The sequence below is a fragment of the Balaenoptera borealis genome (assembly GCF_965194805.1).
Source record: "Balaenoptera borealis genome assembly, chromosome: 1".
Taxonomy (NCBI): Eukaryota; Metazoa; Chordata; class Mammalia; order Artiodactyla; family Balaenopteridae; genus Balaenoptera; species Balaenoptera borealis.
In genome coordinates, this window is record NC_138860.1 from 141020613 (window position 1) to 141033353 (window position 12741).

General features: G+C 44.4%; 1 protein-coding gene across 4 annotated transcripts in view; it reads left to right on the forward strand.

Moving 5' to 3' along the window:
* KANK4 (KN motif and ankyrin repeat domains 4) overlaps positions 1-12741 on the forward strand; it is a 67760-nt gene that overhangs the window by 14772 nt on the left and 40247 nt on the right. The window lies entirely within an intron of this gene.

Consider the following 12741-nt stretch of genomic DNA (forward strand, 5'->3'; position numbering starts at 1 on the left):
ACACTCTCCCTGTCCTCGTAGTTCACCTCATCCCTCCCTTGAGCGGCTGCCCATCTCTCTCCTGAATTCCACTGGAGTATCGAAGAGTAGCCCCACCTGTTGCCTCTGCCCTCTTGTCAACCCCAGGCATCTTCCCCCTGCTCTACTGACACTGTGCTCACTGGTTTTCTCCACTCACCCTCCTTTGGATTTCTGGGCTGCGAGCCACACTGGTTCTTCTTCCCCCTGCCCCCTGCTCCCCACTGTGACTTTCCCCACACTCCTCTAATGCTCGCTTCAGCTCCCCACTGCCCCCCTCACCTCTGCAGCCATCACACTGATATGGATGACTCTAGAATCTACACTCTCATCTTCAGGCTTCTCCTCTGCCCCAGGCCCACCTTTTCTACTCTCTGCTGGGCCACCCTCACAGGCTAAACCCCTCTCTGTGGGTGAACCCCTAGGCAGGCACACTCATGCCCGAGGAGACAACAGTCCAGTCTCCTACTCCCAAATCTCTTCTCCCTCCTGACCTCCCTAACTCGGCTGTGGTTCCCACCACTCTCTAGATACCCAGGTCTGAAACCCTGCAGTTTTTGACGCTTCCTTCGCCTCCCAAATCCAGTGCCTGAACTAAAGTACAGTAAGTTCCCTACATACGAACCTTCAAGTTGTGAACTTTCAAAGGTGCAAACATGCCCCTGGATGCCAGCTGTTGTACTGTACTACTGTACTTTTCAAGGTACTGTACTGTAAAATTAAAAGTGTTTTCTTTATTTTTTGTTTGTTTGTTTTTTATGTATTATTTGTGTGAAAAGTATTATAAACCTATTACAGTACAGTACTATACAGCCAATTGTGTTAGTTGGGTACCTAGGCTAACTTTGTTGGACTTAACGAACAAATCGGACTTCCGCACGTGCTCTCGGGATGGAACTCGTTCGTATGTAGGGGACTTACTGTAAGTGTTTAGTAACCAAAGGTTATAGTCAATGAATCCCATTGGTTGCCAAGTCCTGCCCTTTTCTTACTTTCTCTCTAGTTCATCACTTTTCAATTCCCACTACAGGCCCTATGGTAAGCATTTGCTATACTCCATCCCAATTCATCTGTTCAACCCTGTAAGGAAGAAGTTGTGTTTTTTTCTGTTTTATGTACGTGGACACTGGGGCTGGCAGAGTTTAGGGGATTTGCTAAACATATGCTAGTAAGCGGCAGAGCTGGGATTCGTACTCAAGCCTGCCTTTCTCCAAAGCCCACCCTCCTTTTATGTTCTCTTGCCTCTAGCAGTTCCTGTACCAGGCTATGCTCTTTTCAGAATTGAATACGTATTGTGTATGTACATGAACACATCCTTCTGTGCCTGTGTTGTTTGCGTGTTGGTGTTCTATTTACCCTGCTGTTACCCAGGCTCATCGCTGGTTTATTTCAGAGTCTGTGCCTTGACCCTCAGCGTTAGCACTTGAAAGCCTTCACTGAGCCCAGGTCCCCACCATGAGATGCCAGAGCCTAGAAGTAGGAATGTCAACACAACACACATATGTTTCCCTTTCTCGGGTCTCAGGCTCCTCATCTGTAAAATGAGAGAGTTGCACAAGTTAATTGCAAGAGCCTGTCCTGCTCTTATGCTCCATGAATCTGTTTCATGGTTCTGCTTACCTGGGGCCTACTGAATCCTTTAGCACATGATAGATGCTGTGGGCAATGCAGAGAGAGCACAAGAGGCATTGCCCCAGCTGTCAAGGAGCTGACAAAATTATTCCGGAAAACAAGCCAACATTCAGGAAACTGCCAGCAGTATAAGACATTATGTAATTATGCCTGCAATCTCAGATTATATACATTTGTGATGGTTCAGTAAAGGAGAAGAAAAACTGCTGTTCTTTTCAAAGAAAAAAAAAATACATAAAAGGAGCCGTTAGTGAAAAGCATTGTCTGGCCAGACTTCTCGTCAGATTTGCTACTCTCTCTTCCCTCTCGAAATCAGCCCGTAAATATTTACTGTCTACTAATGGGCCAGGCCCTAGGGACACACACACTCCCTCATTGCAGCCAGAGCTGTATGCAAAACCCAGCCTTCGTCTGGTTCCTCTCCTGCTGAAGAACCTTTGTGGGTTTCCTACTCTCTATAGAATAAAACGAGCTGACTTCCAGCTCCTGCCTTTTCCCTCCTGGGCCCCCCACCCTGTATGCTAGGCCTGGTGCACTGGTCATTCCTCAAGCCCACTGTACCTGTTTTCGTCTCTTGGCTAGAGGGCTGCTTTACCCAGCCTGTGCCTAGTGAACTTCTCTTCATTCTTCAAAGCCCAACTCAGATACCACACTGTGATGCTTTCACGGTCTTCTGTCATGCCTTTGCCCACTCCTATAACACCATGTGTCCTTGTTTAGGTCTCCACCTCCTGTTTGGAACCATGAGTTCCTTAAAGGGTCTTAATCCCCTGTCTTCATCATCCACGAATCCACAGAACCTAGCCCTGAGCCTGGACGATAGTTTCTGATGAATGGCTGATTGAATACCATCCATAGAGGCTGATCTTTGAACAGGAAGCTCCCTTGCTTTCTCTCAAGCTGCTGGGCTGTTTAACTCCATGCCTCGTGGCCTGCGAAGGAGACGGGATGGTTGAGAAAGCATCACTGTTTCCTCTTTCCACACAGTAGTGGGGACACACCACCACAAGAGCCTCACTGTAGCCCTGGAGGGGGACTTTCAAAAGCAGCGGCCGCTGACACCATACCTGGCAGAGGGCTGCGGTGAAGGAGGCCTTTGTGTTGGGCTTGGCAGGCAGGGGGCTCTGTGCTCCAGAGCACAAGTGTGTAAGTATGTCGGGCAGGCTCCGGGCTGCACACACCCGCCGAGGGCCTGGGCCCCTAACGGCTCCTGCCCTGGGAAGAAAAGGAGGCATTGTGTGCGCTGGCTGCGCTCCAAGGGAAATATTCCTGTTGTTCTTCTGTTTTGAACTGCTCCCTTTTTAAAGGGGAAAAGTCCAGAAGTGCAAATCTCTCTCCCACTCCAACACATCCTGTCCACCAATTCCAATTCAGTTGCTGCCTTCAAAATATTCATCAATCTGCGAATCCATCAATTCGTTCGTGTGACTGCTATGTCTTCAAGGAGCACTGCTAGGGGTCAGCACTGTACTGGGCACGAGGGAGACCGCCCTTGTCCCTTTGAGGCTCAGTTCGGGATTGCCGGGTGTCCAAATCCTTGTGGAGCCTGGCCCTGCTCCTTCTCTGGGGCCCGATGTCCCTCTGCAGCTCAGGACTCCGCCTTGAGGCCTCCGTCTGCCCCTGCCTGTCGTCCACCTCCACGACCTGGCCCTGCATTGTATCACCTCCCAGAGGCACGCGTTATCAGGCCACCCACCTACCCCCACCCAGGCCTCGCAGGCAGGTGTGGTCAGAACCATGGCGCAGTCTGGGCGGTTAGAGACTTAAGCAGGAAGACCTGATTCAACCCTAGCTCTGCCTTTCACTATCTTTGTGACTTGTACCAAGTTACTCAAGCTCTCTGGGCTTCGGCTTCCTAATCTGCAAACCAGAACAAACGATACCTGGCCTCACACACAGAGCCATTGGGAGGAGGAAATGGTACTGTACTGCCTGGCACCAGGCCTGTCCTGCCACACGGCAGCTCCCAATTAACAATAACCAAACAATGAACAATTCTTGAGCGCTTACTAGTCTCATCCTTCCCTCAGAAACAACAGCAGCCACGGCTTCTGTTTGAGTGTTTTCTACATGCCAAGTTTTGTGTTAAGTCCAGGCATAGCGCCATCAGAACAGCCTCTAAAGTGCTTGGTTCTTTCTTATACCCTCTCATAGCTGGGGAAACTGGCTCTGAGGTAGAGCAACGTGGCCAAGGTCGCACAGCTTGCAAGCACCGGAGCGAGGAATTGTGCCTAGGTCTGTTGGACCCCTTCCCTTCCCTTCCCAACCAGACAGATGCCCATCACAGGCCTGGCTTCTTGGTGCTGGGGCCTGAAGCATCCGCATCTCCTGATAGCTTGTTGGAAATGCAGATTCTCAGGCCCCCCCCCCACTGAATCAGCATCTGCATTTTATCGAGATCTTTGGGCGCTGTGTGTGCATAATACAATTTGAGAAGCACTGAACTGAGCTTCTAAAGTGTTTTTTTAAAGTAAGTTAGAAAAGGACTTCTCAAACTACAGAGTGCATAAAAATCACCGGGAGGGCTCGTTAAAACGCTGATTCCTGCCCCGGAGATTCTGATTTTTGTATCCATTGCTCCTTCCATTCTTATCTATTGCCTTCACTTCGTGGGTTCCTCGGTGTAGGTGTAGTGGATGTGAGTAGGATCCAGGCAAACTTCTGGCTCAAGTCTTGGCACAAGGCTGCTCATGGTTTATGCACGCAGAGCCATTAGGGGAAATCTGGGCTGGGCTTGGGGGCTGCACTGAGTCACTGGCAGCAGCACCCCTCTGCTTTGGGGGAAACTGCCCCACTGGCAGGGAGGTACAGCTCTCTCCTGAGTTACACGAGGAAGGAGCCATGGACCCCTGCAGCAGCCACACCACCCTCCCTGCCCCTTGGAACAACAAAGAAAGGAAATTAACTTGTAACCTAAAAGCCTGAAAAATACATCTTTCTAATGGAAAATTTGACAGAGCGATAGATCTGCAAAGAGTATTTTCTCTAAAATTGACATCTGTGTGACTTGACTGCTGCTATCTGGTTAAATAGCAATTAAACAGCTCAAGCCGCCTTGGAACTTTCAAAGATTATTTGAAAAGTAATTGTGTTGTATTGACTAAATAATTTTAAGTTAATCAGAAAGTCACTGCGTTTCTTAGTCTATTCCTTTGCAAATAAATTTATCGTATTTATAGTCCTATTGCATGCCTCCTAAATGTTGTTTATATGTTGATAATCATCTGATATTTAATGAGCATGGCTGGTGATGGCATTTAACAGTAAATTAGTTCCTTTGCTAAATCCTATCTGGTTCCTTCTCTTTCTGTTCTGACTCCACTGGCAACTTACTTCATAGACAGGTGCAGAACTAGAACCTGAGAGACAGAGAACACCGTAGTTAAGAGGTTGGTCTCTGGAGTGAGATATACCTCAATTTGAATTCCAGTCCTGCAACTGACTAGCCTGTGCCCTGAGCCTATCATCTGGGCTCAGTACCTACCCAATAATAGTACCTACCCAATATGATCATTGTGAAATTAAACGTTATCATTGTACAATATTGGAGAGTGTCTGGCTAACAATGATATCATTATTATAACAATATGAGTAGTCACTGTTATGATGATGCTGCCTCAGTTTTCTAATCTGTGAAATGGGTGGGATGGGGAATAAAAACATAAACACATGAGTATTCAAAACTTCTTTGCCTGTAGAGCCTTCGAGTAATTCCCTTCTAGGAAAATTTCTGGCATGGCTTGCTTGGCTGTTACCCTTCCACTATTATGCCGACTGGGGTCATCCAGTGATGAGAAAGCTCTGGACAAATGGAGCCAATATTGGGATTGTGACGAGGATAAAGAGAGATGGCAGAGGATGGGTGCGTAGATGCCAGAGGTGAGGGAGTGAAGATCCAGGCGGAAGGAATTGCATAAGGGATGTTGGGGATCAGAGCACACTGCTTCTGGAGCAGTTACTTTGCTGGAAATAGATACTGAGAATAGCAGAGATAGGAAAGGAAAAATTTAAGACTTTTGCTTTGTGCTAAGAATGCACTTCCCCTTTTGTGTTTTCTCTAGAGACTGCAGTGAAGCTTTGGATTGCCTCCAATTCATTTTTTTCTACTTAAATGCTGTTTCTTTGAACACAGCCCTGAGCTGTGGCCGGGCCATAAGGTGGCCATCTTTACCGCATTTACAGGGGAATCGTGATAGGACCATCCCAGGGCTGAGTGAGGATGGGTAAAGGAGTCAGTACAGAATACATGCTTAATTGCCATTGGCAACTATTTCCATTGCTGTGCATCATACTTTGTCTGTTGCCAGAAGCTGCAAGCAAAGGTCACCAATAGGAGTATGAGCAGTTCTCTGGCTCTCTTTACCAACATCAGGCCATTATCCCACATTTAAACTAGGGACATCAGCCACATTGTTTTCAAAGAAGCCATCAGTTTGGTGCCCTCCAATGCCTACTGCAGACCAGGGCCATCAGCATGAAATTAATAAAGGAAAGCAGGAGTCTAGAAAGCAGAATCTGACCTTGGCCCTGCTGTATGGTATGGGCAACTCATTGAGCTGCAGTTTCCCCATTAGTAAGTGAAGATAAGGTCCAAAGTCCTGTGTTATGTTTCTCTGCTCCCAACTGTAGATAATCAGCAGGACTGATTGAACATTCGCCACCTGCAAGGCCATGGGCTGGTGCCCTAAAGGATACCCAAAAGCATGAAAGAGGGGCCTCAACTTGAAAAAAAAAAAAGCCCTAAAATCTGGCTGGAAGAAAAGATGTGAGCAGGGAAAAGAATCTGAAAAAGAATACACACACACACACATAACTGAATCACTTTGCTGTACACCTGAAACTGACACAACATTGTTAATCAACTATACTTAAATAAAAAATTAAAATAAAATATAAAAAAAGAAAGAAAAGATGTGAGCATCTTTATTTTTTTAATTGGAGTTACCTAATGAAAGTCTGCCTGTCCTCTGCTACCAATTCGCAACCACTATGGGGTGATACAAACATGGGATGTCAATTTTGGAAACACCTTTTCTTAGTGACTTTACTCACATTAAAACAAAACAAAACAAAACAAAACCCAAACCAGAATAGTGTATGACCTTCCTTTGTATTGCCATGTGGTACACTGACAACGAACCCGATCTCTAAGGAAAGTTGAGGTTGATAGAAGTTTCTAGAGACCTTCTTCTCTCACTGCCTCTCTCTGGTTCATCTCTAAAGATGCCCAACCTTCCCTCAGTCGCATGCTGCTGAGGCTGAGTGCTCACCATGCTTGTCTGACCCACATCACATATGCCCGCTCCTCTCTGGACTGTGCTTGCTAGAGGGCCAGGCGGGGCCTTGTGAAATAATAATAAAAAGCTTTCCAACTTGCCTGAAAAATCTGGAAACATCACTGGCTTCACCCAGGTGTCTGGAGATGACTTATCAGGTTCGGTTTGGTTTAACTGAATTCCCTGCGCCAAGCAAAATCTTCCTCCCAACCCAGAAGGCAGATGCCACAGCCCACGCAAGCCCTAAAGTGTCTGCACCTGCAGCCATGTTCCAAAGCCAGCCTGATGCCTGTGCAGGCTTCCGCTGGCCTCTGACCAGGACCATGATGCTGGGACCGGGGGCGGCCCAAAGAGGGTGGGTGCAGGGGTGCCCCACTGCAGAGGGTGTGTGTGTGCTTACCCTTAAGATGCTTTCACTGAACTGACCCAGGAGGGAGGAGGGGAGGCTGAATTCCTTGGTTTACTCCAAGTTGTGGTTTCCAAGCTCTTTGGACTGTGGCCCAGTTCAGCCAAGCAAAAGACCTTGTGGCCCACCGAGCCCACTGATTCCCACTTTCCAGTGAGAAAGAATTTGGTAATAACAAAGGATAAAGGGGAAGAGAAAAATAATCGAAATGGTCATGCAGCAAATCCTCAGGACACAACAATCAACAGAAACTCCAAAGAGTAATTCTCCAAGTAATGTAAATTAATGGAATAGAGAAATTTAAAACCAAGCCAACGCTGATGCTGCATTGTAGCAGTCAAGGGTCACAGTTGCAAACAATAGAACCGATTCTAGCAAGCTTACGTAAAAGAGGAATTTATTAGAGGATGTCAGGTCACTCCACCACCCTCCTCAGAATCACTTGCCTGCAGTCCTTCCTTTTCCAGGGCACTTTCTTCCAATCTGAGGTCTGGCCGGGGTGCCTCTGCCTGCTGAGTGCAGGTCCCACGACTGGGTCCTAGCTGTAAAGGAGTCTGGCACTGTAAATTCTGTTTTCAACCTTGAGGAGGTGGAACTCCTAGGGAAGGAAATAACCCAGACATAGGAAGGGTGTTCACATGGTGCTGGGTAGCCCAAAATAGCATGACAAATGTCTCTTGCAGTAATAACAAAGCACCCTTCCTGAGAATTGTGGGAATTCCAGCTCTTCACCTGCATGCATACACCCTAGTTCTGCAGTGTTGTTTACCAGTGGATGGAGGCCACACATTTTTATAGAACAGAGAGTTCATATTCTCAGTAAACTCTAATAAACTAATTTTTGTTTATGAATGCCAAGGTTTATTAATTCTCAATAACTCATTACGTTCCTAATTCCTTATAAAAATGAAATCCCATGTATGAAGTTTCCTTTGAGGGTGACGAAAATGTTCTAAAATCTGATTGTGGACTTTTCAATAACTGGTTCTGGGAATAGTCACATGCAAAAGAATGAAGCTGGCCTTTATCTTAAACCAAATGACCTCAAAATGGTTCAAAGTCCTAGACTTAAAAGCTAAAACTGTAAAGCTCTTAGAAGAAAACATTGAAGAAAATTTTTATGACATTGAATTTGGCAACAATTTCATGGATATGATACCAAAGTGCACAGGCAACAACAACAAAAATAGATAAATTGGACTTCACCAAATAACCTTTGTGCATCAAAGGACACTATCAAGAAAACAAAAAGACATACTACAGAATGGGAGAAAATATTTGCAAATCACATATCTAATAATGGGTTAATAGCCACAATATATAAAGAACTGACAACTCAACAACAACAAAAACAAACAATCCAATTAAAAAATGGACAAAGAACCAATTTACAAGGCAGAAATGGAGACACAGATGTTGAGAACAAATGTGTAGACACCAAGGGGGGATAGTGGGTGGGGGGGGGGAGGTGGTGGTGGTGGTGGTGGTGGTGGGATGGATTGGGAGATTGGGATTGACATATATACACTAATATGTATAAAATAGATAACTAATAAGAACCTGCTGTATAAAAAAAAATGTGATGGTGATTTTAAGGAAATTATTTTGTCTCCATTTTCTCATGTATGAAATTAAAACTAGGATCATTTAGATGATCTCATTAGATGGATGATGTTTACAGACAAATATCTGATACTTTTTCATCCTAATAAATAAGAACCAAACAAAATTTTTTAAAAAATAGACAAAGAACTTAGACATTTCTCCAAAGAAGATATACAAATGGTCAATAAGCACATGAGAAGATGCTCAATAATCATTAGTCATTAGGGAAATACAAAACAAAACCACAATGAGATAATACTACACACCTGCTATACTTACTAGGATGTCTATATTGATTTTTTTTTAATGAGAAAAAAACATATGTTGGTGAAGCTATGGAGAAACTGGGATCTTCATGTATTGCTGGTGGGAATGTAGAATGGTGTGGCTGTTTTGGAAATAGTTTGGCAGTTCCTCAGAAAGTTAAACATAGGGGACTTCCTTGGTGGTGCAGTGGTTAAGAATCCACCTGCCAATGCAGGGGACATGGGTTAGAGCCCTGGTCTGGGAAGATCCCACATGCTGCAGAGCAACTAAGCCCGTGCGCCACAACTACTGAGCCCGCATGCCACAACTACTGAAGCCCATGTGCCTAGAGCCTGTGCTCCACAATGAGAGAAGCCACTGCAATGAGAAGCTCACGCACCGCAACAAAGAGTAGCTCCCGCTCGCCACAACTAGAGAAAGCCCACACGTAGCAACGAAGACCCAACGCAGCCAAATAAATAAATAAACAAATAAATAAATTTATATATTAAAAAAAGATGAACATAAAATTACCATATAACCCAGCAATTTCACTCCTAGGTATATATCCAAAATAAATGAAAGCAGGAACTCAAACAGATACTTGTACAGCAATGTTCACAGCAGCATTATTCGCAATAGCCAAAAGATGGAAGCAACCCAAGTGTCAGTTGACAGATGAATGAATAAACCAGATGTGATAATTACATATGATGGAATATCACTCAACCATAAAAAGAAATGAAAATTTTGATGTATGCTACAACTTGGATAGACCTTGAAAACATGCTAAGTGAAATAAGCCAGACGTAGGAGGACAAATATTGCATAATCCCACTTATAGAAGGTACTTAGAATAGGTAAGTTTATAGAGACAGAAAGTAGAATAGATGTTACCAGTGCTGGGAGCAAAGGGGAATGGGGAGCTATTGTTTTATAGGTTACAGAGTTATGTTGGAGATGATGAAAACGTTTGGGGTATAGATGGTAGTGATGGTTACACAGCATTGTGAATACCACTGAATTCTACACTTACCAATGGTTAGAATGGTAAATTTTATGTTATGTATATTTTACCACAATTTAAAAAATTAGGTTGTGGCAATGTTTGCACAACTCTGAGTATATTACATCTATTGAATTGTACAATTTGTATGGGTAAATTGTATGGTATGTAGATTATACCTAAATAAGACTGTTAAAAAAATCCTTTCCAGCTCTGTCAGTCTCTATGATCTATCTATTAATCCGTTTATTTATTCATTAATTCAACACATTTTTGTTGTGTTTCTACCATGCCAACAGTTAGGAATAGGGTGATAAATAAAATAAATGCAATCCCTAGCCTTTTCTTGCTTAAAAAACTGTGGGTCTTAAGAAGTAATCATAGCTAACATTTACTGAGTGTTCATTACATACTGAGCATTGGCACAAGCACTTAATGTACCTTATCTCATGCGGTTCTCACAACCGTGTCCTGAGCTGGGCTCTTCTTGAATAAGGAAATTTGCTCAAGGTCACACAGCCAGGATTTGAACCTGGTCTATCTTACCTTGAAATCTTTGCTCTTAATCATTCATCATTATATGTGGTAGCCGGGTTCCAGCACCTGGAATTGGGGTATTCCCTGGAGACTTGCCCAGAGACCTGTCTGTCAGGCTGGCTGATCGAGTAGCATTGCAGGGAGAGTTAAACTTGAGATGAAATGACCTCTAGGAGGGATTGGGTTTGGAAAATAAGGCCTAAGTCCATGGAACCTTGCACAGCCATTTATAGTAATCATTATAAAGCAGGTATATTTCCTAAATGTTATGTGATTAGAATTTTAAATACAAAATTGAATTCATAATTTAATTTATATCATTATGTTACTAGCTAATGTATTTATTATTTATTGAACACAGACTGTATACCAGCCTCAGTTCTAAGTTGTTGACGTGTATTGTCATCTTATTTAATTCTCCTGACAGATCCATGATGTGTAAGGTGTATTACGATTCCTATTTTACAAGTGAGGCAGCTAAGGCACAGAGAGGTTAAATAATTTGTCCAAGGTTACACAGTCACTAGCAGAGCTGGGATTCTAGCCCTGGCTTCAAGATTTGGAGTCCAGACTCTTAGCCACTCTAGAACTTGCTCTTCAATTATGTTAAAATATGCAAAATAGATGGACATGACTCTGCTGCAACTTTCTGGGGAGGGTGTGTCCCCTTATTACATTCTTATCAACACTGAGGACCTTTCTTTAAAAAAATCTGTTTTTTCTAACTTGTTAGAGAGTCTGTGTCATACCATGGTTAAGAGCTGCACGTTACCTGGATTCCAATCTTGGCGCTGGTGGTCTCAGTAACTGGGCAACTGCTCTCAGCCTCAGCTTTGTCCTCAGATAATGGACATAACAATACTACTTTATAGGGTCATTGTGGGAATTAAATTGGCTGGTTTTGGAATGGACCTATACTGCCTGGTGCAGTGTAGGGTAAATAAATAGTATGGCATGTCGATGTTTTCTAGCATCTTTTTTATTATTAATTCATGCAGTTAAACATTTTTTTTTAATATTAACCATTGGTATCCTTTCCTGAATTGCCTGCTTGTGCCCCTTCATCATTTGTCTGTTGGCATCTTTATCTAACAGAGTGTTTGAGTCAAAGACTAAGAGCATTCTGGAAGGGTCTAAGTGAAGGGAGGGATGAGGCGTAGAGGTCTTTTTCCCTGTGGGCCTGACGCCTTTCTTTTTCTCCAAGGAGCATTTTTCACTGGTTACTGCAGGCTCCTCTCTCCCTGCAATTGGCCCTGTTTCATCCCTGAGAAATTTTCATCTGCCTTAAAGGGGCAATCATTTGAATAGCTCATTCCCACTGGACCCCTACACCCGCAGATCTCCCGTGTGTGATTTCTTTCTCTGTCCAGTGAAGTTGCGTTTGGTCAGAATGGCTGTAACCAGTCTGCTCTGAGAGGCTGTTTCAGCAGCACGTGTACCTAAGCAGCGCACTGCTCCCCGGCCCTGCGTGATAGCTGACCTCTCTGAGCAAAGTGCAAAAGCCTAAGGGACCACTTAGATAAAGGGCGCATTCTTCCGATAGTTCCACCTCTTCTCCCTCTTGCCTGGCGCCATCTTGCCTGACTTAGGTGGTCCACCTTTTTCCCATCATGGGGCAGAAGGGACCTGGGCCATAAAAGTTGGAGGTGTCTAAATTGCGAAAGGAGTCAAACCTCCCCTCGGCTAAATGATTCCTGCCAGAAAAGTTCTGGTGGATAAGTGTGTTTGGTCCAGGAGAATTTTCTGGGTATATAGGTGGTAACATGAAATTGGCTACTAATATTAAGACATATGCATGAGTGAGTTGTAGGGGTAGAGACATGCCAGTATCCCAGCATGGCAAGGGCCAGAGGCTATGGACGGGATCCCCCCTCAAAAGAAGCTCAGACTCCCCTAGAGAAAGTTGTTGGTGTTTCTCATGGACACCTTCCCTAAATGTGAGGTCACCTTCTGCCTGGACAGCACCAGCATTGAAGCTTACGTCCTGGAGTTTGTGTGTCTCCTGCATTCACCTG